Below are 27597 nucleotides of genomic sequence, written 5' to 3' on the forward strand. Positions count from 1 at the left end.
AAGAAGGTTGCTTCAAGCGTGGAAATTGCCTCCGTCTCCATACACCGGAGTGAAGTCGGGAAGTGTCATTTTCAAAAGAAAGCCCGGACAGGTTAGGATGCTCTATGTCTGGAACTGATACTGCAGGTTGGAAGCGAATAACAATTTTAAGGTTATTTCTGAAGTACTCCCAAGAGACTAAAAACTATGTTCTGCAGACTAACAACGGGTAAAACAGTCGAGGAAGTTGGTACATATTTAACGGATTAAGAAAAGTAATACTGTACATGTTTAAAGAAAGATTCTACAACGAAATGTTCATATATGTACAGAATTTTTAATATCATTCACATCTGCAGATTCCTTATAGTCAAGTCATTGTGTCCATACATTATGCCTACAGTTCTTGTACACATATTTAAATTCCTTTTCTTTTGTTTTTTTTCTTTTTTTCCCCCCACTGCTTTCTTCATCTATTTGGACACACATTCAACGCAGCCTTTCACAATATGCTATTCTACTCCATGCATACTGTACGTTCGTAGTCTTCAAAAGCGTAATTATTTTGTAACAGTATTTGCATGACATTAACATTTTTTCAAGTAACAATGTTGCTAAGTCTTCCCTTTCCTGGCTGATGTACACAAAACATTAAATTTACTTACCATTACTATACTTAGCTAAAAAAATTAGAGAACCAGTCTATCTATTATATTTTTCTACTTTATTTATTATCTTTCCTCTATTTTCCCTTTTATGTTTTTATTTATTTATTTATTTCTTTGGGGCTAAGAGGGATGAAGTTACACGAGACTGGAGAAAGTTACACAACACAGAACTGCACGCATTGTATCCTTCACCTGACATAATTAGGAACATTAAATACAGACGTTTGAGATGGGCAGGGCATGTAGCACGTATGGGCGTATCCAGAAATGCATATAGAGTGTTAGTTGGGAGGCCGGAGGCAAAAAGACCTTTGGGGAGGCCGAGACATAGATAGGAAGATAATACTAAAATTGATTTGAGGGAGGTGGGATATGATGGTGGGATATGATGGTAGAGACTGGATTAACTCTTGCTCAGGATAGAGACCAATGGCGGGCTTATGTGAGGGCGGCAATGAACCTCCGGATGCCTTAAAAGCTAGTAAGTAAGTAAGTAAGTATTTTTTTATTTATTTTCTTCCTCTTTTCTATTATATTCAATGTCTTCATTTCTTTCCTTTTTAAGTTTTTACATCCTCTAATATTTCTGAGCATTATTTGCACTATATATACACAAATGCACACACACTCCATATATTTACCATTACATTTCCACAAAACCTTGGACATGTAGCACTTGCCAGACAATGAGAAATAGAGGACTGACAGGAAATGACACTAGTAATAAAAAGAATGGAAATCGCATGGTCAGAACATGATAATTTCAAAATGGCCATTTCCTGCTATCTACACTTACAGGTTGGCTACTTAGAAGCTATAGAAAAGTACCAGCATGTATATAAATTAAACAGTGCCCTAATCTATGTTATTTTCTTTCACATTTGTATGTAAACTAGAATTCTCATTTTTAAAGGAAAAGTGAACAAATCCTTGTTTCTCAAAATAGTTTTTATGGAGTTATCATGTTCTGACCAAACACCACAGAATTAACAGCAGACTCAATCTTGGAGACAGTAAGTAGGCCTAATACGGTACATAAATTCCCAGCAAGAGTGATTACACTAGTCAACAAGGTTTTTGTCACAAGGGTGAAAATGGTCATTTTAGATCAATTTTTGTGTGCTGATACTAGATCTAAACTTGAAAATTTTCCATCACGCACCATTTAAGAGGAAAATTGGAAATTGTGAAAAAATAAGAATGAATTTACCAAAGAAATCGGGTATCGAACTATGGATTTTATTTAAACGGTTACACAGTATATTCATACGTTTTATAACTTATTGTTGCTCAGGATATGCTAAAAGTGTATTTTAAGGAATAGGTTCTTTCAAATACATGAGTCTGCATTAATAAGGTGCGTAGTGGAGGATATATACCTGTATTATTTTATTGCTTTATGACGCTAGACCGACAGAAAACACTGAGAGGGTGGGCTTTTGGAGTGACATAGATTGCATTTTAGGATTAGTTGAATATTATTTGAGCTTGTGACAAGTTGTATCGCTGGTTTTAAGTGTTTATCTTCGCGTTCATTTACTCTTTCTCAGAATGAAAAAATCTCGTCGTGCATTTGTAAATTCGCCGGACAACTTTTGTTACGTATGTGGAGAATTTACGGCAAAATCGCAGCGTCGGCCGTTATCAGATAAGTTACAACAAGCATATTATTACTATTTTGAATGTAATGTGTGTGATGAGGACAAATCATGGGCTCCCCATATGTGCTGCACAACATGTTACTCAAAACTGATGAACTGGATGAACGGAGAGAAGACTCGAAGTATGTCGTTTGCAGTTCCAATGATCTGGCGTGAACCGACAAGCCATGCAAAAGACTGTTATTTCTGTTCAACAAAGATTACGGGATTTTCAAAGAAAACAAGATCTAAAATTGAATATCCTAATGTTCCATCTGCAATAAGACCTGTACCACCTGGACCAAAACTCCCTGTTCCTAATCCTCCTTCGCAATTGGAGGAATTGGTTCTTCCAATAGAACAAACAGATGATTTAGCTCAACCATCAACATTCTCTGATCCGTCCTATAGCCCATAACATCATAAAGAACCCCATTTAATTCAACAATGTGAACTGAACAACTTAATAAGAGATCTTAATCTCACTAAACAACAAGCTGAGATTTTAGGGTCTAGACTGCAACAATGGAACCTGCTAGCACCAGATACTAAAATTTCATTGTACAGGAAGAGACATGAACGGTTTTCAAAGTATTTTATAATGAAGAATTTTATGTGAATGTGTGTACATATAGACGGCTTAATGGAAGAACTAGGATTTCAACACATCCCAGAGGAATGGAGATTATTCATAGATTCTTCCAAAATAAGTTTAAAAGCAGTGTTATTGCACAATGGAAACACTAAACCATCAATTCCAGTGGCGTATTCAATAGATATGAAGGAAACATATAAATTTGTCAGTGTTACTAGATGCAGTCCAATATAAAATATACTGCTGGCAACTCTGCGGAGATTTGAAAATTGTCGCCTTATTGCTCGGACTTCAGGATGGATTCACAAAATACTGTTGCTTTCTCTGTTTGTGGGGTAGTAGAGCGACTGAAAAACACTACATAGTGAAGACTGGCTTCCCAGAGAAAGCTATGTCCCAGGAGAACATAATATCAAGTATGTCCCTTTAGTAAAACCTGAAAAATTACTGCTTCCTTCTATACATATCAAGCTTAGTTTAATGAAGAGTTTTGTTAAAGCTATGGATAAGAATGGAGAAGGTTTTGCATATGTAAGGAATATGTTTCCGAAACTCAGTGAGACTAAAGTGAAAGAGGGAATTTTTGTTGGCCCTCAAATTAGGAAACTTTTGAAAGATGAGAGCTTTGAAAAAAAAACTAAGTGTTGAGGAACAAGAAGCTTGGAATACCTTTGTAAGTGTTGTTAGTGGGTTTTTAGGTAACAATAAAGCTGACAATTACCAACAGTTTGTACAAGAACTCCTGCATAGTTACCAGAAACTTGGTTGTCGAATGTCATTGAAAATACATTTCCTCCATTCCAATCTGGACTTTTTCCTAGAGAACTTAGGTGCTGCAAGCGATGAAAAAGGGGAAAGATTCCATCAAGATATACACAGGATGGAACAACGATATCGAGGAAGGTGGGATTCTAGTATGATGGGGGACTACTGTTGGTTTTTGTTCACAGAAGGTGACTACAAGAGGAAAAAATAACTCTAAGTAACTAAATACTTTTTTTTAAATCTAGCTTGAAATCTGTATATGGTTGTTTACTTCAATGTAGGGCTTCTAAATTATTTGATTTGAGATTTTAATCAATTTAATTTATAAACCTTAAAAAATTATAGTTACTTTGATCCAGTTTTAAATTAATAAAGTAAAAGCCTATTTTGAAGGGAAAAAAAGGAACATAATGCCATTTTTTCTTATTGTAATTATTATTTATGCGGCGTTATTATTTTTCTGTGAAACGTCAGTGTATTTTGTGTATAAATTTTGTATCTTAGGAATTTATTTATTTTCACTGTTGTAATTACGTCTTTTGAAATGCGCGAAAACGTTTTTTTTAATCAAAATATTTCCCCTTCTGTCACACAAAAATGTTACGTGTTACAGATTTTTCGCTGCCATTTTCGATTTAGTAAAAATCAGCTGATTTCATTTCTGTGACAGACAAAAAGTTAAAATTTGTTGACTAGTGTTATTGGTAAACAAAATGTTTCGAGCGGTGGAGAATCAAGAAATGGACAAATTAACTAGGCCTTCGAAACATTTAAACAAAATTTGTGCATGATTTTATTATGGTAAACGAAATTAAAACACCTGATAATATGCATCTTGATCGATTATTATTAGAACGAGTTCTAATTTGGACACCACAATAAAGAAGAACCAGGGAGACCGCGAAGATACGGAGAGGAGGGATAGATAAAGAAATAAAGGAAATATTAACAGAAAGACAGCAGTGGAGACCGGGGAATCAAAGTGAAAAGATCTTTCATGAAGATGTTGCAACTTTCAGTTTTTTTCCCCCTTGAGATTCCACTCAACATTCAACGCCGTATATACTGTGTTTCAACCCATATCGGAAATTGGCTGGATCACTGGCGAAGAAAAAACTGTCTGCTGAAGGATGCACTGGACGGTATTGTGAATGGAAGAAAAGTTCAGAGCAGAAGAAGATCTCAGATAAATAACTTTAAGATAGGTACATGAATCGTATACGGAGACTAACAAGCAAACATTCTGTTTGGGGGCAGATAAAAATGTTAATTTTTTTCACCATGTTAATAATGTCAAAAGAAGTGCTTCTACAAATTTTGGCCACTCGATCTCAATTACGAGGACCGTAAAAAAAAAGGTTCGCCAGGGGCCGTTAACAGAAAGAAAACACAGTTTCATTGGAAAAATTTATTGAAGCAGACACAGCAATTGAGTTAGTTTTCAACATATTTCCCACCGGAATTAGGATCGACAGAGAGGTGCAGACAGATCTCGAACGCTGGTTCAGTTATACCGTTAATAAGACTGATAAAATGCAAATTAATTAATTAATTAATTAATTTATTTATTTATTTATTTAATCTGACAGGATTAAGGCCATAAGGCCTTCTCTTCCATCCCACCAGATAGCATCATATAAATACAAAAATGAAATACAGACGCTGATGAAAATAATACAAATTAAATTAAAGCCCTATAGAGGGTCAACAGGGTCAAAAGAACACTATAGAGCTAAAACGAGAAAAACAGAGGTAGCAATGATGATAGTGATAACTGATAACTGATGATGATGATGATAATAATAATAATAATAATAATAGTAATAATAAATAAATTACATATTAATTGTCAATTTTACAACAGCACAGTTACAATATTTACTGTATGTCATGGGTTAAGCCGAAGTTGCGTAACCTGACAGGTGTTCAAAAAGCAATTTCATGAACTCGATTGTGATTTTTTAATTTAAATTTGAATTTTGATATTGTCCGACAGTCTCTGACATGGTCAGGGAGAGAGTTCCAGACGGGTGGAATCTGCTGAAAGATGGGAAGTAGAAGGATGTTCTGTGCAGAGGAATGGAGTGAAGATACATGTTCCGGGTTCGAGGTAGTGAAAGGTAAACAAAACGAGATGCTGGGTAAGAGGGTGTGTGTAGGTGTGGATGATTTTAAATAGTAATAAGAGAGAGTTGAAGAATCTTCTTTCTTTAAGTGGACTCCAAGACAACAATAATATATATATATATATATATATATATATATATATATATATATATATATATATATATATATATAACTTTACATTAAGTTACTATCAGTTCTAAACAGTTTATTTTAAGCTATTTAGTTTAAATTTAATTACATACTAAGAGTACATAAATAATTTTAATGAAATTGTTATATTCTTTTTTGCACAAAGGGTCAACAATTTCTAATAATTCGCGATGGACATGATTCATGGCTTGCTGACCCGTATCAGTTTCAAATTGTATTATATACACAATGTGTCCAACACGCGAAAGAAAGGAAATGTGGGAAGCTGTAGCTCCTTTTGTGAATTTGGGATAACAATATCAACTGTCTTGTCCTTTAAATAAATGTAGCAAGATATGAATAACTTTCTATTAGTGTAATTTTTAATTTATATTGCATACTAAGAGGTTATCTGTCGTTTATGTAATTTAAGTTTTTATATAGGCCATATGTTACACCCTATTCGATTTTGAAGTTGAATTATCTGCTATAGGCCTATACTCATATTAGTTGCATACCGTCATCTCCTTTAAAGACACTGCTGTAACTTCTCTGCGGTATTTCTGCATCATAAAATTGCACGGTTACGGAGGCCAGCCAGGTGCGATTTTGTAGTCTATGTTGGTCCAAAGAAATGCCAGAACATCTAGTCTAGATGGTGATGTAGCGTTTATAGATGTTCGACATGATGCTTGCAAAAGACTAATATATTATAAACATGTATTTTTCCTAATATTTCCATTAATACTAATTTCTTAAAAGAGTCAATGAAGTGTGCTTATAGTAGGCCTATAACATCGTATTCGTTATGAGATGACATTTTGTTAATTATGAGTCACATACCTGGTTGTGACTTCGGAAATAATCACAGTGTGGCCATGTTACAGAATCTGGTCTTGAATATGATTGTCATTATACCTGCAGTAGCCATGTCTTTTGGTCTCTGTGAAAAGTTTCCCTTTCGTTGGATATGAGTTTATACTTACGTGTACATAAATATTTAATTTCGTGTGCGCTTCAGAGGTCGAATAATCGTGACAGGTACTTTTTTCTGTAACCTGGGAGCATCCTGCTTCTTTATTTTTACTTTTTAAAATAACTCTTACTTGCATATTACTCAGCTTTGTTTTATATAAGTATGGATTAGTAGTATATATCATACGAGTAACAGTGGCAATAATAATAATTATAATTATAATAATAATAATAATAATAATAATAATAATAATAATAATAATAATAATAATAATAATAACCCTTTTATTCGATTGTTTACCTGTGCGCTTAACCTATTATCACAGTCTAGTATATACAGTCACGAAGCTTGAGTTGTTGAGGGTACTAGGAACACTAGGTACAATAGACTGTGCCGGTACTATTTTGCATTGTCTGTAATGGGGGACAGTAGCGATCGTAGTGATTAGCAACTAACTATGGATGCATATTTCCTACATATTGAGCTTCGTGACTGTATATATATATATATATATATATATATATATATATATATATATATATATATACTAGATCGTGCTATTATACAGTTACCCTTTTCCTACGCCTACTTTCTCAACTTTCCTCAGTCGCCCGTAATTATGAAAATGTTTGCTGGTCAGTTTGTTTTCTTATACCGGGTGGTGATCTGGAACACGCATCATAGGGATTTCAATGTTAAAATTTATATTTTGTTATATTAGCTCCACTAATTATTATACAATAAAATATTATTAAAATGTTTAAGTAATTATAACCATATTTCATGAAACCTTAATTACAGTAGGTCGTGGGTAAATGATATTTGTGTTTAATACGAAGTAATTCAGGATCCAACTAGTTATGATAAAATTTAAAGGGGAAACAGATAAATATGACATCGATGTACAGACTATTTCAAAAGTCAGTTCAAACATTAAACCTCTATAAATATTATAATATTTGAGATAGGAAAAAAAAACAAGAACATCACAGTGTTGGGCAAACAACGGAGTTAACAAAACATGGGAAGGTGTCCGCCGTTCTCTTGTTCAACGTACAGCATTCTGTTTGCGACACCATGCACAGCATTTTGCAGATAATGTCTTGGAATATTGGCAATTTCTTGTGAGATGGCATCTTTCAGCTGCATTAGTGTTGATGGATGTGTCAGAAAAACTCGTTCTTTAAGGTAACCCCACAACCAAAAGCCGGCCGGATTGAAATCTGGAGATCACGAAGGCCACATTGTTGGAAAGTGCGAGTTTAATAGTATTTATGCGTTGTAACTCGATTTCAATTACACAGAATCTGATTGCAGATTCTGAGAACTCGTGATTCTCTCTATGTATTTCATACGGAACAAGTCCAGATCTGTCTCGTGTAGTTCGGGAGAGGCAGAAATCCAAACGTGATAGATACGAGTAAATTTTACATACCACTTTCTTAAAACTGTAATAAATGTATTGTTATACTCACAATACAGGTGCCACTGGCGTGGCTCAGTCGGTTAAGGCGCTTGCCTGCCGGTCTGAAGTTGCGCTCGGCCGCGGGTTCGATCCCCGCTTGGGCTGATTACCTGGTTGGGTTTTTCCGAGATTTTTCCCAACCTTAAGGTGAATGCCTGGTAATCTATGGCGAATCCTCGGCCTCATCTCGCCAAATACCATCTCGCTATCACCAATCTCATCGACGCTAAATAACCTCGTACTTGATACAGCGTCGTTAAATAACCAACTTACAAACAATACAGGTAGGCCTACAGGATTTACAGGCACTCCTTATCATGTGAAGAAATTAGATACGAGTTTTACATAGATAGTCTGAGGCCCAATTGTATAAAACTTCCTGACTAAAGATCAACTTTGATCGAAGATCGAAAAGTGAACCGAGTTCAGACATTTCTTCTATTGTATAAAACTTTTCTGCGATCAATTACCTTAGCTCAAATGCAATCTAAGTTCACGTGAAAAGGATTTGGCAACATCGCATAAACAGGTGAAATATGTGATGCGCGGACCATGTTGTACAAGTTTGTTCAGTGTTGCCAATCTAGCGACTTTAACTCTTTTTCAATAACAATTTCTTTTTAACTTTTGTATTGCTTAAATAGGTTTTTTTAGCACCCCATAGTAACAAAATTTAATCTTTCTTTGTTGATTAATGAGAAATCTAGCGACATTACAACTACTTTTTGGCGACTTTCCGTATTACACTCTGTTGGAGACACTGGTTTATTTGTGCAATGTAAATAATGGCGGACAATAAGAAGAAAGTTGACTGTTCTCCAAATAGTTATCATGTTATGGTGTTTGATGCTGCTAAACATAATAAAGCTTTATAAAACGACAAATTGAAAATTTATGAATGTACCTATCACATCCATTAATAATTAATGGTTGTTATAAACATAATATAATTATAGGTTATATTATTTGATACTGCTGAACACGATAGAGCCTTATAAAATATAAGATTGTTTGTGTATTAAGGCAAGAAATTGAATATATATATATATATATATAAGTGTAACTACCATATCTATTAATATTAATAACAATGGTTATTCTATTTGCACAGTCTGCCACTCGTATATTTCAAACAGAAAAGAAATAACTGAACTTGGATCATCTAACTTAATCGGAGAAATTTCTTCAGTCAAAGTTGACTTTAGTTTGAGACAAATTAATCTCAGATTAGACTTTATACAACACAAAATTCCAAGTTCAGCTAGAACAAGGATCAATTTAACCTCTGATCTAAGATTAAATGGTTTATACAATCGGCCCTAAGTCTACTGCCCTTACTGTCCTAGAGGTATTAGACTTCAAAGTGTGGTTAGGCTCAACGTGATGCAAAAGTTAAAATTCAGGCTCGTAGACTATTTACGTCACAACAGAACAAACATGAGAAAAGGAGCAGACTTTAGTGTCTATAAAAATAAATCTTTCTTTTTTTTTACCGAGAATCGAATCTGCTCCACTGATTCTGTAAATGGAAGCGTTTCTACAAAACAGGATATTTTAATTGTATTAAATTACAAAAAAAAAGTGCAAATAATTTACATATAGATGTAGTGAATACTCTAGTGTGGAAGCAATATTACGACAATAGTAAATTCTACAGTGAACATGCGTTCATGCAATTCAGTTTTATTGTCGAGCATCATTTATTTTTAGAGCCAACAATAAACGTCATCAGAATGCATCCCATTTATTTTTAGCACGTCCGGTCCGTTCAAACCTTCTTGACTTAATCCCTCTAACAGCACCTCATATCCAAGTACTGCCGAAAACAAGATTCCACGGCTCTGCGCCGCCAGAATCCAATGCGAATTCACGAGGTCTGAGGTGATGTATGTGTCATTTTTGACTGGAATTCTCTATTTAATGTTTCATCCGAGGATGAGGTGATACAGCGATAATGGATAGCGAGAAGAGAATGGCAAAGAAAGTCATAGTACTGTACAGTTACGTGTGACACAATCATCGAAACAGAGTAATGAGCAACAGCCCTGATCGCATGTAACAGATTGACCAGCCTAATGGGCTTTCAAGGCAACCACTTTTATCTATTTCACTATGCAGCCATCTAGCGATTGCAGAAGAAGTCACGTTATAACCCTCATGGAATTGCAAGGAACAAATGTACTTCCAACTAGCGGTCGTTATTAAAAATTCATTTTCGACGATGGAGGCTTTGGTGGTTGTTCTCATTTTATGTTGCCATTTCATAACATGGGAATGGCCAATCTAATATACTGGGTGAACAGTATAGAGCAGAACAGGTTTCACGGCCTCGCGTGGCCTTGAGTCCCCCACCTCCGCACGCATAGCCGGCCGGTTGTGAAACCTGTTCTGCTCTATGCTGTTCACTCTGTATATCAGGTGGAATAGCGGTCACTTTAAGTAAGGGACGAGCTATGGAGTAAGCCTTGGAATGGGTAAAATTTAAATTTAAATGATCAATATCTTATTCCTCGGAAAGATAGAGTAAGGCTACATTGCAATTTGTTTTTCGTACACAAGAAATGCTGCAATATCAGTATTGGGAGAATATTTCACATATAATAGACAGCTGTCATTAGCAATATGGCTCTGTCTTCTGAGGAGAGTTGTAGTTCTGATGGTTCGTCGAAGAAAACAAACTGTTAAGTACACAAACTATCATTCATCGCATTAATAGCATCTACGAGTATTAAAAAAAACTAAAACATGATTCCATAATTTTTCGACGTTTTCACTCTTAACGAATTTTTCAGTACTGTCTGCCGGTACTTCACTAATGACCCGGGGACTTATAATTCGGAACCGAATAGTAGCAGGTGAAAATCTACTCTTTGGAAAATCGTTCACCACAAATCTGAAAAATTGATGCGTTATAGCTAATAGCTACATAATACATACTAGGCTACATTATGTCCAGATATATTATGAAACTATTTATACATAGTATTAAGAAGACACATACAATAGGCCTAAAGAGTGATTCGTAAATGTATAATTGAATTAGTGTAATGTACGAATAAAGCAAAAATAAGACTAAAACACTACAACACTTTTCCTGAAAGTGCGAGTGCCGTATTTTACTTCAGAGTTATGCTGCAGTTAAGGAACAGTCGGTTGGTTAGCCAGATCATCGGACAAACCTGTTGTTAGTGATAAAAAATTTCCGGACTGAAAATTTTCCTCTTATTACGGATTTTTTACTTACTGCTTTTGACAAATTTTAGAATTCTACTCATATAACTATAATTTTTCCTAAAAATGTTCCCCTTATTAACTAAAATTTAGTTTATTGCTTTTACTAAGTTTTATTGATATAATTATAAATTTTCCTAAAAAATTTTCCCTTATTAAGCAATGTTTTCAACTTGTTCACTTTGTTAAGTTGTATAATAAAATTGTACTAACAGCATTACAAAAGTTCCCTGAAAATTTTCTCCTTTTAAGCAATTTTTGTAGCTTATTGATTTTTCTAACTTTCATAGTTGTATTGATATAACTATAACTTTTCTTGAACATTTTCGCTTTACTAAGCTTTTGAATTTGCTAAGTTTTGTAATTGCACTGATACGATAAACACTTATCTTGATTGGTAGATGAACTAATTGCTGATTAAATAGCAATCATTTAGATAACATATTTTTTTATATTACACAATAAAACGAAAATTACACACGGGCAAATAGAAGCGGATCATAATTTAAAAATAAATTTTATCTGAAAGTTAACTTCACGAAAAAAATCTAGAATTTCACACTTGCTATGGCTATGAGTGACTTACTGAGCTGTGAATGCGATGTAAAAAATAAAGTGGGGAGTCTACATACATAACGAAATCAGTTCGGTAATCATGAACCACACAACATAGGGCCTATTAATGATTCTCTCAGTCGACAATATATATATTTTTTTTCAAATGATGTGCATCTATATTTATATATCTATGTAACTTTTCGTTCTGAAAAGGAATTTTAAAATGTTATATATTTTGTTCCCATCAAATTTCTGCATAGTTAAGGGGATAAATAACTAATATTCTGAATAATTTCGAGGGAAAAATTGTTCCGGAGCCGGGTATCGAACCCGGGACCTTTGGTTTAACGTACCAACGCTCTACCACTGAGCTACCCGGGAACTCTAACCGACAACGATCCAATTTTTCCCCTCTATATCCACAGACCTCAAAGTGAGCTGACAACCGTCAAGCAACCAACTTCGAGTGCACACTGACTCCGTGTGACTTAAATTGTGGTTTTCTGTTAACGAACAGTGACGTGTATTATGCAAATCAAGATTTCAGGTATAACTCCCTGTAAAGTTGATTTCAATAATTTCGAGGGAAAAATTGTTCAAATCAACTTTACAGGGAGTTATACCTGAAATCTTGATTTGAACTAAAATTCTTTCATTCATTTGTTATCATAATACACCGCTCTCTTAAATTGACCATCAATTAAATCAATATCTTTCCCAAAACACGTTATGAAATGTTTCATATAAGCTAAAGCAATTTTTATCTCGGATAGGAAGCAAAAACGAGCAAAATTGTATTGAACTTTTTTGTTTGAAATATCTCAAAGAATAACTACCTGAAATTAACGGCATTACTTACGGTTCACTCTGTATAGTTTCGCTGTATAGAAATAGATGGACATACATTTAGATGTACAGAAGACTATATGTCAAAATCACTTTTTGAGTCTCAAAAATTCTATACAATTCTAAACATACAATTTCGATTTTATTCGTAGAAAAATATATATTTTACATGCAATAAATCCATTTTTAGTAAGTGTTTCTAACTTCCACGTTTCCTTACATCTGCTTAAAACTTTTCCGCCTAAAAATCTATTGCCCTTGAACGCATTTCTACTAGCGATACTGGGATAAATGTGCAAGTACGGTAAGCACTAATCATCGAAAAGACAGTAAAATTAAAAAGTAATGTATATGCATAAATCCACACTACCCCTGGCTTAGTTGCTCATAAGTGATGCCTTATTGGTGTCAATTGTGAGGTTCAAACCTGTCTTCGGACAGTTGACTAAACAAAAAGCACAGTAGTATAATGAAATTCTAAGAGTAAAAAATTCAACATGTCAACGAATCCGAAAAATTTAATCGCACGATCAGGATGTTCAATTAAAAAGAAATAGCATAGGTCTGGTTAAATTTAAATAAGAGTATATTATAGATCCTGTAACTTTAAAATAAACTTCTGTACTCTCTCATAATCTGATTACGCAAGTATTTTTAAATCCATGAAATGAGATTATACCAAAACTCAAGAGCCCATTACGTAAGAAACTGTGCCCTACTACCACGATACACTGTACATCCTGACTGTGTCAAAACCGTTCGATGAAACGGAGGGGTCGCCATGGTATTTTCAGCCACAAGTTTAAAAACCACGAAATTTGGGCCAAGTACTGCACGATCAACCCCAGACAAGTTTCATGGTGAGACGAATGAGCCTGTAATATAAAATTTTGAAAGGTTATTACCAATATATATGTTAGAGCCTCGTCTTCTGGCGCCACGATGTGTAAAAACAAAATTTGATTGCCGTGAAAGTTTAAAATCTCTAAAGACTCGGATGCGGGAGCATGTTATAATACCTATAATGGCTAATGTCTCTATTCCTGTCTTAATTGAGCCCACCTGTTGGAATCGTTGACTTTATTATAGCTATTATATATCATTACAAGATTAATCCTGTTCATGGGTGCAGTTTGCATGTTAGGCAAGGTCCAGCTCCTAGCTCCAAGCGCCGAGAAGATCCTTAAATATACGTACGTTACACAATTTGTTTCTAATTGTGACGCACTTTTACTTTTTCTGCCCCTCTGTTGAGAATGTTCAACGTGGTATTTATGCAAAATACAAATCCTGACAGTTGCATTAAAATGACTTCCATTTGTTTTCGTTTATTTGTATACCCTTTCCTCTTCCATTTCGAATATATTTATGTATTATTTCCTTCCGTCCACTCTTTCTTTAATTAGTCCCATCGTTCCCGTTCAGTCATTCATTCCGCCTTCTATTCTTCCCTCTTGAAAATTTAGCTTTTCTTTATTATACTTATATTGTATGCTCTACTTCCTTTCTCTCTTTCCTTCATATTTTCTTCCTTATTTCCTCTTGTTCTTTGTTATATTTCTCCATTCTTTGCATTTTTATTCGATTATTTCTTTTTACGTTATCCTTTCTTCTTTTCGTTCATTATTTCCTTCTTCCATCTTTCTCTTTCTTCCATCATCATCATCATCATCATCATCATCATCATCATCATCATGCCAAGTTTAGTACCTGTAGACTGTAGAGAATCACTCCTTAAAAAAAAAACTCAGACTGCATTACAAACATTTACGAAATTCAAGAAACTTAATGATTTCGGACGTGATATAATACGACGCACCATTATGAATGTTACAACAACCACATATCCCCGACATTGGACATCATTTTAAGTGCAGTGCAAGAAAAGACACAAGGCACAGATTGCGAATTGCTGTATTGATTAAAAATATGACTCAATATTGTTATAGGTTATACTGTTCTCAAATTTGTGAAATTTACAAATTTATGATGTTAACTGTTTAGGAGAGTAAAACTATTATATGACTCAAATAAATAGGCCTACTGTATACTTTTTTTCATATTTATAAAGTGGATCTGAGAGACCCAACCCGTGCAGTTTCGTAACTTTTCATGACTTAATAATAATAATAATAATAATAATAATAATAATAATAATAATAATAATAATAAATAAAAATTATAATAACTAATAATAGTAATAATAGCCTAACAAGAATAAGTGTTATTAGTGGAAATAAACATAGATCGTAAGTAGGACGTTTAAGTGAAGTACTCTAGTAGATGTTGCAACGCTTCTTCCTTAGTCGCGTGTCGAATTGTATAACAACCACCATTGCTTCGGTAGTTTACTCACATATTGCACCCCTTCCCCTGGTTTTTCTCCGAGCGAACGTAGGCTACAATAAAATGTCATATCACAATAGGTTGAATACCGATATGGTTATTGCCATCCTAGTAATTGAGCCACGTCTTAGAGGACATGGTAAGTTGGTGATTTTGAATTTTCTACATCAATTATAAATTAAATCTGAACTATTACGGAATAGTTACACCAGTTGGAGCAATTCTATCACATTGAGTATGGACGATATTATCCTGGATGGAGATGAATATGCAAATTTAAAAATTTAGGCGTTTTTGTGAAAAATCTGGTGGTATTTTTAGTAGCAACCAGCAGAAATTGTTTTTGGACTTAGCAACACTATGGTAATAGATGCACTGAAGAACTCTCAGAACACTACCCCTTCTTCCCTTACTCCTGAAGTTTTATAGTCCGCGCTGTGTGTATATAGCTAGTTCGAACCTGAGATATGTACTCCTCCCACATAAATTTCGAAATTTTCCAAATTAAAAAACTTCCAAAAACTCAGAGCCTTGGTTTTCACGTGTTGGCTTGTATAGGCTAGTCTACTTAGAGCGAACTTACTCAAGTGTCCCTAATCCAGTGCAAGGACTTGGATCCTTTGCCTAGCGACGACAGCGAAGGCCTATCTCACAGCCCCAAATTCCTTTGAAAGGACGCGCGATCGCGTACCTCTTTTATTGTTTCTCCTCACATTTCCCCTTCATTCATTCTCATTGTGACACACAGCAGTAGTATCTTCTGTCAATTTTACCGCTTAACCACAGAGAGTGTAATCCTAATCTAGGAAAGCTTATTAGGAATCAAAACTGTAAGCGATCTATACCTCTGAAGTAATTATATGAGCAGCTACTAAAGTTAGTTAAGTTATAGTTATATCAGGTGTAACTCTTGCCTCTATTCTTCGGAATGTAGAAAACATTGCATTTTATGGAGTGCCATTGGAATTCGGTGACCTTCGTATAGGGAAATCTCTCTATTCACAATCCAGACGTTTTATCCCTACTCTATTGTGACTTTGATAAACAAGGGAATAACAGTTAGTTGTAAGTACAAAACTGCCTCCGCAAGTGATACACACGCCGGCTCAAGGAGCACAGATTCATATTTACGGCACAGAGTGTGAATGTGCGGAACTATATAACTTAAAAAAATAGGGTCAAGAGTTATACTCTGTATATTTAATATTATGTTGATATATTATCAGAAGCGGTACATACACTTAGCGGCAAAAAGAATGGGCCGACTCTTGGTCGACAGAAATGCTAAGTTCTATCGCGCGGTTCACTCGTGTAAACGTAACCCACTGCAAGGCATTGCTGTAGTGTCTCTTTTGAAGTAAACCGTACGAGCAGTGTGTGGCCCAGTGGTAAGAAGTCTGACATCCGTACCAGAGGTTATGAGTTCGCTTCCCGCTACGGCAAAATTATTAATTTTTTTTTATTTTAACTTTTACTTAATTTATTAATTTAAATGTGAAATGGCATTTGTTAACAAACTTCGTTATGCCTGCCTTGTAAAAATATTATTGCCCATCACCTGTGGGCTATTAATAGGTGAGACCTGCCCTGTATAAACAAAAATACTTGTTTCACATCCTAAAAAAACCGGACGCATATCAAACACAAATAAATAATTAAATTAACAAAAACAAACCATTTTTTAATATATTAACAAAACAAGGCCTGTGGTGGGGACTAGTATCTCGTCCACAAACCACCTGCGTCAACAACTGCCCTCATTCTGCGCGGCATGGAGTCCACAAGATTATGGAACAGGTCTAAATTCTTGGTCATCTCCTCCCACGCATCTAGAACTCTGTCCCACAATTCCTCAGGTGTCCGAACGGGTGGTTGTTCTGCCCAATTACAGCGTAGGATCCTTTTGACTGCAGCCCACAAATTTTGAATGGGATTCACATCTGGTGAAATTGGAGACCAGCCGACTGGGTCGACATCACGCCTCCTCGTAAACCATCTTTGAATCCGGTTGGCGGTGTGCATCGGATGTTTATCCTGCTGGAAGAAAAGTGTTCCTTCTGGATATCGTTTTCGGGCGGAAGGGATCATTAAATTTGCCAAAATGTGTTCGTAGACTTCTGCCGTAAACCGCCCGTGGATGCGTCCAGAAGTCCTGCCCCATCGTATGACATCCACCCCTAACACGCAACCCGACTTGTTAATTCGTCTCACGAAGCATTCATCGTATCGGTGGCCATTCATACAATAAACTAGGGCAGTATTATCGTTGTTATTGGAGACAATTACCTCGTCGGAGAAAATGACATTTCTCCAATCGAAGTCCTGTCGGAGAGTAGCATACGCAGAATGCTACTGGAGACAATTACCCGGTCGGAAAAAATGACATTTCTCCAATCGAAGTCCTGTCGGAGAGTAGCATACGCAGAATAACCTATGAAAACCAGGGCAATGAGTTATTGTCTCTGTGCCATCTTCAAGCGTAATGACGAAACAGAACGTTGTATTAACAGATAGCAGTATTGCTTGAAAGAGAGAGGGAGGTTTATTATTTATTAGAGTTTGGGAATATTCTAAGAGATATTGCCACATAATTATAGCTTTGCGAGACACATATGATGGCAAATTTGTGATTAAAAAAAAAAAAAGAAGATTTGAGGGAGATTCGAACCTTGAGCAACTACTATCAACTTGTGCAATTGGCCAATGCCGCAGTGACTTACGCTACTGTGATTATTAATATCAGTTCGCCATAATACGTGGTTTTGCTGTTCATATTCGCTCCGGTTGATTTTGTATTTTCAATTTTATTATTATTTCATTATTCAAGGGCCCTGATGTATCTAGAATCAACCCGCCATTCGATTTTATTACATATTTTAGACTCTTAAACAAAATACAGCAAATTTAAATGGTTTAATTATGTGTTACCTCGTGAATTATGGCTTTGACGAGACGAGCATGCGCAATGTTATGTCTCTCGAACTTAGAAATTGTCGGCCGGCCCATTCTCTTTGCCGCTAAGTGTACATAAACAATAAAAAAAAATAAACTTTGAAAGCTAATAAGTATGAAGTAACTTTTAATAGTTAATTATAAAAGATATGTGGCAAGAAATGGAATGCACGCCACTTATCCACTCTTATTACGATGGAACACAGGGAGACTTGATTTAAACAACAAGCAGTTTAGTGTCTAAGATTGTGGTGTAAGGGAATATTGGGATCTATACTTCCCCTACCCCATGCTTGCTCTACATAGAATATTCAATCATTTTCTATTCTTGGTTGGTTTCCTTCTTCAGGAAAACTGTCTTCTCACTCTCTGAAAATTTTGCGATTTTTGGTACTTGAATCATAAAGCCTCTATAGCCTAATTTGTTCATTTCATCGTTGCGAAGGTTATGACGACTTGTTGGCCTACAACTTGCGTAAAGGAAAGTTCATAGGTTATTTAATGCTTACATGCAGCCAATGTTTAGAGGACTGTATAAAATAACAATTGCTCTTCAAGATGAAGTAACCTATTTCAATTCTGCAAATTCTTTTTTCTCTAATTCTTTCCTTTCTAATTCTTCCTTTAGTTTCATTTCTTTCCTCTTCAATTTGGTATTAATTTCTTTCTTCTCTTTTCCTTAATTTATACTTACATTTCTTCTTTTTTCGTATTCATTCATTATTTTGTTTCTTTACGTTCCCCCATAAAGCACCAAATTACTTTGTACTTCTGACCGTCAATCCAACCTGAATTTCTAACTTATGTTTGGCAAACCTGTGACCCACGCAATACAAGAGTTTTGTCCGGGCACTTCGCTTTCCTTGACATCCGCACAATTCTCCATCATCCTAATCATCTTTAGCAGCAGCAGTATCAGCATCCAAGCAATGTAGACCCAGGGCCTTTGGTGCACACTGGATAGTCTCTGACGAACATAGTGGGCTACGCTTCTCGACACTATCGACATCTATGAGCCATGTTCGTAGAGTTGGGGCGAATAACGGCGAGTTAGAGGTCCTGCCATTGTACAAAAGACAAATTCTGTATTCTTCTTTTACATATTCATGAGTAATTCTGTGGTGTTCGGGTAAAGGGGGATAAGTCATTTTTTTGTGCAGATGAAATTTTGTTTCCCAGATGAACACACAAGTTAAATTATACAAATGAATGCGCAAAAATCAAAGAATACTAGCAGTTGATGTGCTTTATTTGTGTAGAAAATTATTTGCAATAAGGGTTCGAAGTTTAATTTTCATTTTTCTCCGAACTCATTTTTATAACTTATCTCCCTTTACCCAAACACCACATAATTTCACTATCTCTCTCTTTCAGTTAATCTACTTCTTTACGTTAGTCTCTCTTTCCGATCTCCATTCATATTTTGACAAATCTGTGGTGTTTGGGTAAAGGGGGATAAATCATTTTTTGTGCAAATAAAATTTTGTTTCCCAGATGAACACACAAGTTAAGTTATACAAATGAGTGTGCAAAAATCAAAAGAATACTAGCAGTTCATGTGTTTTATTTGTGTAGAAAATTATTTGCAATAAGGGTCCGAAGTTTAATTTTCATTTATCTCCAAACTCATTTTTAAGACTTACCGCCCTTTACCCAAACAATACAGAAATAATCTCTTCCCCTACAGACCTGCTTACAAGATGGAGAATTCACTGTAATTGAACAAAATACCCAATGACAAGAATAAACTGCAGGTTACGCTAGAATTTGTAAAACACATTTCTTCCAATAACAGGCTTAAGTTAATGCCTCACGCTTCAGTTGGCCACAAAGAATTGTCTCTTGCTGTCGATATTTCCAGTTGAAAAAACAAGATTCGTGTTGCCACTCCGGGTTCTCCAAGTCACAGGGACTTCTTTCCCATAATAGATGCCTTGCCTCCCTATTACACACTAACACAGAGCAAATAGTTCCCAAGCGGTCCATTTTACTTGCAGGCTATGATCGCGTAGGATATACATGGCCGGCGAATCTGGGAAGGGATTCTTGTCTTGATTGGCTTAAAAAGACTGGAGGTAAGAAAGGGATGCCACCGCTCGCAGACAAGGTGGCTGCAGCGCGCCTAAATGGGGGAGGGGGAACGATAAACGCAAAACGCAGTCGAAAATCCAGCAGCTGCTGAATATTGGTGCTGTACAGTCTTCGTTACTTGCAACTGTGTACGAATAGGGGCATCAAAAGCAACTTGCTACAAAAAAGAGTCTCTCTTGTTCCTTACAGGCGGGATTAAGAGTTTGACTCGGTTTTCAAACATCAGCGCAATAATGCAATATGCCAATAGAATGATTCAATAATAACAAAGGGCTTAAACGTTAAACGACTTTCAAAGGCAAGATAATTAACTTCACTGTCAGTAGAGTCTATAGGCCTACATACAGAATTTGTTTCTTTCAGAGAAGAGACTATGAAATACTCGATTTAAGACGCGAGAAGGGAGAAAAGTTACGGAGAAAATTCAGTAGATAATGTACTTTCTAATCAGATTAAAATGTGGTGTAAATTGCTTTATTAAAGGAATCTTTTATTAAAAGTGATTATTTTTATATTAAAAAGTGATTATATTTAATATGCTTCATTTCCGATTGACTTGTAAAATACATTCGTGATGCCACACTTCGGCTAATACGATGTTATACTAAATAACCTAAATGTAAATTTAAGCAGCAGGCTACAACGTGTGCATAATGTGTACGTCCGTTACATTTGCAATATTCGTAGGTACGATCATGTTTCCTCGTCTTTGCAAACTCTGTCTTGGTTGAGACTAAGCTGTCGACAAGTCCTATATTCTCTTAATATCTTATTTGAAATTCTACGCACCGCTACTCCAATCCACTTGGCTTCTCGTTTTCAAAATTTATCCGCACATTATCAACGAATTACCAGATTTCATCACAACAACTTGCTCATTATAGGCCTACCCTGCCACAAGATTTCTCTATATTATTCAATTCGATACAGTCTCAGTTGGTGGAAATGGGAACTCGTTTCCAAGTGAAGTAGGAGGCTGTCGGACAAAGTCTTCATTTAGATCAAAATTACATAAATGTTTGCTTAATAGATTTTACTGTTTAATAGTCTATAATGAAAGGTACATATCTGCCTATTATTATTATTATTATTATTATTATTATTATTATTATTATTACCCTAATTTATCAAGAAAGAATAGAAAAACTCTAATGGCTAAATACCATTAGGCCTACATTAATACTATTCCCATTATATCTATATATTTTAAATTTAGATTTTAATCCGTATAAAATAGTTCCAGTAAACTATTATTAAAATAATTTTTACCATTTAAATAACTAGCTAAGTCAACTTAATTATAATAGTTCATAAATTATTACTTTTTCGAATAAGCTTTATCTCTTAAATAAATCTAACTAAATAAAACATATAATAGGCCTATGGCTTACTAGTCATTAAAATTTAACTCAAGGCTATTTCTATAACAAATTTCAAGTATACTATAAGGGTGCTATTCATAGACAATTCGCTAGCCCGCACTACAAGAGTGCTAAACTAGCCCCGGCTATCGACCGATTACTTGTACAGGATTCATATCATATCGCTAACACTGGTTTATGAATACGATTCGCTGATCATCCACCGGTAGCCCGCGCTAAGAATGTCTATGAATATGGCCCTTAATGTTTATAATTTAAATAGACCCAAGTAGTATGCCACTGCTGTATTCATTAAGGCTGACTGAGTGGGAGAGAAGGCCTTATGGCGTTAATTCCGTCAGCGAAAATAAAACATTCTGCATTCTATACAATTAGATAATGGATTATTCTTTAAAAAAATGACACAATATGACGATTTACATTAAATCGACAGTAATTATTTTTTAAAGTATGTTTTTGTGCTCGCATAGGCTCGGAGAGTAAATAAAATGGTAGTAGGCTATATCTGCATTTCTTTTTTCACAAAAATTAACTACTAGACACCTATTTTCTGTATGTACTTATCTAATAAGCTGAAAACTTCTTCAAAGAAAATGTTAGGTTTACAAATATGTATAGGGATGATTTTTTTAACGTGGAACTTTTAAATGGGCACCTATTCGAAAAAAAATGTCCATTAGGTACCATTATTTCCGTAATACTCTACGCGCATTTTAATACTCGACACAAGTAGGATTAGAACCCACGCCCAAGCCTAACCTCAGAATACTAATCTAGCTCGAAAGCCCCTAGCCCGGCCTAAGCTATCGCAGTGGCCTTAGCGGCCTTCTTCTAGACCTGACTGTCAAGCGCGGGCATATTGTACTCTCTAACAAGGAGTCTAGAGACCTTCCGCTAATAGAATCGCATGCAGGCATACGCTTAAAAGAGATTCTACGCAGTGGCGACTCGTGATATTTTTTGTATGTAGGATATGAGATTGACGACTGATGACCAAGACAGGTATTAATATTAATGATATAATATTAGTAATAATAATAATAATAATAATAATAATAATAATAATAATAATAATAATAATACAGAGAATGCAAAATCAGTACAAGTTGGCCTATGTTACTCTTTGACTCACCATTTTGGAACTGGCAATTTATTAGAAGTAAAGTTCGATGCTCCTCCCCTTTTTAGTTTCGAATATGGCTCCTAAGCCATTGTACTGCCCGACATTTACCGATCCTCCGTCGTACGTTTGCGCAATTAATTTCTTGCTACAGTTAAATTCTTCTAAATGATCAAATAAATTTTCAGATATTCTTTCTGCTGTCCTGTCATCTGAAAGTTCTGTTAATTCCTGTATTTATTATAACTTATTTTTATTTATTTTCATTTAATTTTGTTTTTTATTCATTTTGTTTTTTATACTATATCATTTTAAATTATTTATTATTTCGTTTATTCTATTCTTCTAAAATGACACAATGAACTGCATTTAAGGAGGCTATAAGGGTACTTGAAAATTCTTATTGTGGTCTCTTACAGAGTCTCCATCACCCAGAAAGAAGGGTCGTAGTATTATAAATAGGATACGCGGTCATATCCTCAAAAGCGGTTAAACTCAAGCCATACCCCGCCCTCCGCACCCTCCGCATCCACTAACTTCACTCCTAGAAATACCGTTTGCTGTAAGATATTTGGATGGTTCTTCGGAAATTATTTGTGAGATGTGCAGTGGCAACAACTCAAGATAGAAAGTGGAAGCTTAAAGGAAATTAATACGTCGGGACGCATTGAAAATCAAAATCTGTAATTAAAATGTTTTCGCAGGAGTTACCATACCTACATTATTTTCTATCCTCAGAGACACGAAATTAAACTGTAGGATCATCCTCATATCCTATCCTTCATTGAGAAATCGTCACTGATTCTACGTCACTGTAACACCTCGCTTACAGGCTAGAAATACCCGCACTTGACACGTCTGTTCTAGACACACAAACTGATGTAGCGAATGAGCGGAGGACGCAGAACTCGGAACCGATCTGTAAATGCAGTCCACGAGAATCGTATTAATTCTTAAGTCTTGCCAGCCCAGTTCTCACTCCCACAATTATTGCAATTTCAATTCAGACGACTGTCGGCACTACACACATGCCTGCAAGCTCACCATCAGTCGCCTCCGTCGGATTTGTAAGCTCCTCGACGGTGCGCACGTGACCGGGCATACGTAATCTTAATGTGAGTGTCTGTGCACTAAACTGTGTGTTTAAGTTTTATACGATTGCATATTGTGCTCTACCCTGCTTTTGTTGCGCTCAGACGCCGCGAAGTGTAACGAGAGGTTTCAGTACACTTCTAGCCTCGTGGTTGATCATTACTGGCTTTCATCACGATGAAAGAGGCCTACTGCGCCTCAGACAAAGAAATAAACAACTTGATGGATCATAAAGGACATCCGCTTCAAACAGTAGTGTTTGACTGTTTAATATGATGTTGTACAAAGAACAGCAACGAATGGGGGAGTGATTAGTAATAATAATAATAATAATAATAATAATAATAATAATAATAATAGACGAGGAGTAGACAGCGAGATGCTTATCGGGCGAAACATGGAACATCCCTAAGAACTCCAGCCTAAATAGCCTTTTGTGCACCCGTGATGAAAAGCGTGCCGATTGTGCTGCTCGACTAAAAATAAGTAGACTTCACCATTCGCCACTACCCATTCCTCTCTAGCCATCAAATCTGTATATCATACCTTTTTTTAAGTATCTGTAGTACCATACAGACCTATGGAAGAAGTAATTTCCCCGTCAGAAAATGAAGAACCTGAGGGGGGAGGGGGATCAGGTGTGTTTTATGCAGAACTATGAGTCGTACAGAATACACTACTACTGCCTCTATGTATCTTAGTCGGCCTGGTTGACGCAGTTGACATAGCGCTGGCCTTCTATGCCCGAGATTGCGGATTCGATCCCGGGCCAGGTCGATGGCATTTAATTGCGACAGACTCATGTCAATAAATTTACAAGCATGTAAAAGAACTCCTGCGGGACAAAATTCCGGCACTCCGGCGACGCTGATATAACCTCGGCAGTTGAGAGCGTCGTTAAATAAAACATAACATTTAACATTACTATGTATCTTGGACAAACCATCAAACACTTACAATGGCGGACGATCGATTCTACGTCATGCAAACACAAGTAGTGCTAGGTGCTCTAATTTTTTTAGACTTAGATGATAATGAAATAGGATTTGTGAAGAGTGTTGATGGAATGATGAGGGAGAAATGGGGAACCCCGAGAAAAAAATCATAAATACAACTCTGTCATCGCTAAAATTTGAATTCGGGCCTGCAGCCTTTGTAAGCTCTACTAACTGAACTACCAAGACAGCAATGTAAAGGAATGCGCAATGCAGAGGGATCAGACTTAATAGCCTAAATTATGAAGAAGAAGAAAATGAAGAATAAGATGATATATTTACTTTGTCAAACAGCACTGTTATGGTGCACCTTCACATTACTGTATTTAGGTTAACACCATAACTCATTTTTCTACCATTTCATTTCTATTTCCTCACATATTCTACTTTATATCTCCTCTGTTACTATTATTAGGTCAATAAAATTAACTCTACCCTACCGTTCTAATTCTACTTTTGTCCTCATTATCGTAAAATCTTATGCCTAATTGCCGTTTAAGAACTATCTCTACTACTCTCTCTATTTCTCTCTGTCTTTCTACAATACTGTTTTCCTCTTTCAATCCTCCCTTCATTGCTAACTACATCTAACGTCTATCCTTTCTATAGACCTAATATGTTTAATACAATTTATTCTAAGACTTTACAATTTTACTCACTCTTTACTCGATCTTTCCCAATTCAACTTACATTGATCTACCATGCCTACTAATTCTTATCCCTGTATGCCTACTATACTAAAACAGGTTCGTTTCCCCTTTTCTATTAACTATAGTCTCTTTCTTATTTCTGACCCAAAATAATACTTCTATCACAGTCTAGTATATACAGTCACGAAGCATGAGTTGAAGAGGGTACTAGGAGCAATAGACTATGCTGGTACTCTTTCAGATTGTATGCGATGAGGCGATAATAGTGATCCTAGTGGTTAGCAACTATTTATGGATGCATATTCTCTATGTATTGAGCTTCGTGACTGTATATACTAGACTGTGCTTCTATCCTAACTTACACTCGACTTAACATAATTAAATTCGCTTATTTAGAACAGTGGATGGATAACGACATAAGGAGTATGACTAGAAAAGATCTTACTGAAGAAGTAGCTGAGGATAGAGATTTGTGGAGGAGAAAAATATCTTTGTGTCAAAGATTACTGTATTGTAAAAGAAAAAAAATCGTCATAAGAAGACTTATTTTAAATTGTACAATTTTGGTAACTCCTTTCATTACCTTTTATCGATCTATCTTTGCCTATTAGTAATACTTACTACTAAACCTTGCTTCACTTTTACTACATGTTCGTTTTAGTTCTCACTTACATTGATGATGATGATGATGATGATAACGACGACGATGAAGACGACGATTATTATTATTATTATTATTATTATTATTATTATTATTATTATGAGGATGATCAATTTCATATCCAAGTCGTAGATAAATGTTGAGTTAGTGCAGTGTAAATACACATTTTAGTCATCAAACGAAATGCTTGCAAGAAAAATACTGATTTGTGTACAGAGAATCGAATTACTTGCAGTTTATCGTGTGGGTAGAGGGGACTCTTACGTTTCCCAGATGACCTAAGTGACCCTTTCATATCACCTCTAAAAGTGAGCCCGACGTTAACTGCTTTTACCTGAAAAGGGTTCGGCCTATTGCAAACCCCTCCTCTCTCAGACAAGAGGAAGAAAGACTTTATTATACCGACCAAATACGTTTAAATTGTTGTGTCAGACGTTACGTTGCTTTGTATTCACCATGCAAATTACTTTCCTAATAATTTTGTCTTCAAATCGAATAAAATTTATTTACAATCATCCTTTATTCATGGTTCATCACTAAAATTAATTGCATATTGTCTCAAGTTGATATCTTCACATGGGGGGCGGACAAAAGCAAGAATTCTTTATATCTGCCGAAGGCTCTTAAACATGTAACATTCTCAGGAACAGGCCGTATATTAAAAAAATTATAATGGCTACATCAGAACATTCGAAATTTCGTCGACGTCGAATTATAAAGTATATAGTAGCAAGGCGCAGAATTTCCACTGAAGTTATGACAACATACTGTACTGTACTTTATTATACAAGGTCGGCTTGAGTGGCGCAGCCGGTAGAGTGCTGGCATTCTGTGTCCGAGGTTGTGAGTTCGATCCCCGCCCAGGTCGATGGCATTTGAGTGTACTTAAATACGACAGGCTCATATCAGCAGATTTACTTGCATGTAAAAGAACTCCTGCGGGACAAAATTCCGGCACACCGGCGATGCTGATATAAGATATAACTTCAGCAGTTGCGAGCATCGTTAAATGAAACATAATTTAAAATTTAATTTGAATCCAATAAGGCAGGAAATAACAAAATCACTTTTAATTATAAAGTTATACTAATTAATAAGCAATGTACAATGGCAGTTTAAGGAGAAATAGTTTGGTTAGACCTGTCTCGATTTAAAATTAGACTTACACGCTCAACTGCATTTCTGTAACGAACAGAACTTACCGGTAGATCTATAACGTTTACATTTTGAAAATGTAAGTAGAATGTACAGAAAAATCCTTCTATACCACCACAAACTTCGATTGGTTTTTCCGTGTATATATATTATACATATATCATAATAAACTTA

At 35.6% G+C, this 27597-nt stretch overlaps 1 protein-coding gene across 4 annotated transcripts in view; it reads left to right on the plus strand.

Moving 5' to 3' along the window:
* The window catches only part of Tollo (Toll-like receptor Tollo), a 235231-nt gene that overhangs the window by 16206 nt on the left and 191428 nt on the right, over window positions 1-27597 (plus strand). For 2 of the 4 annotated variants that reach the window (XM_069834503.1, XM_069834504.1), the window contains exon 2: window positions 5644-5767. The exons of the other annotated variants lie outside the window; for them this stretch is intronic. The gene's annotated coding sequence lies outside the window, so the exon portion shown is untranslated. The remainder of the gene's footprint in view (window positions 1-5643; window positions 5768-27597) is intronic. 4 annotated transcript variants of the gene reach the window in all.

This window comes from Periplaneta americana, chromosome 9 (genome assembly GCF_040183065.1).
Source record: "Periplaneta americana isolate PAMFEO1 chromosome 9, P.americana_PAMFEO1_priV1, whole genome shotgun sequence".
Taxonomy (NCBI): Eukaryota; Metazoa; Arthropoda; class Insecta; order Blattodea; family Blattidae; genus Periplaneta; species Periplaneta americana.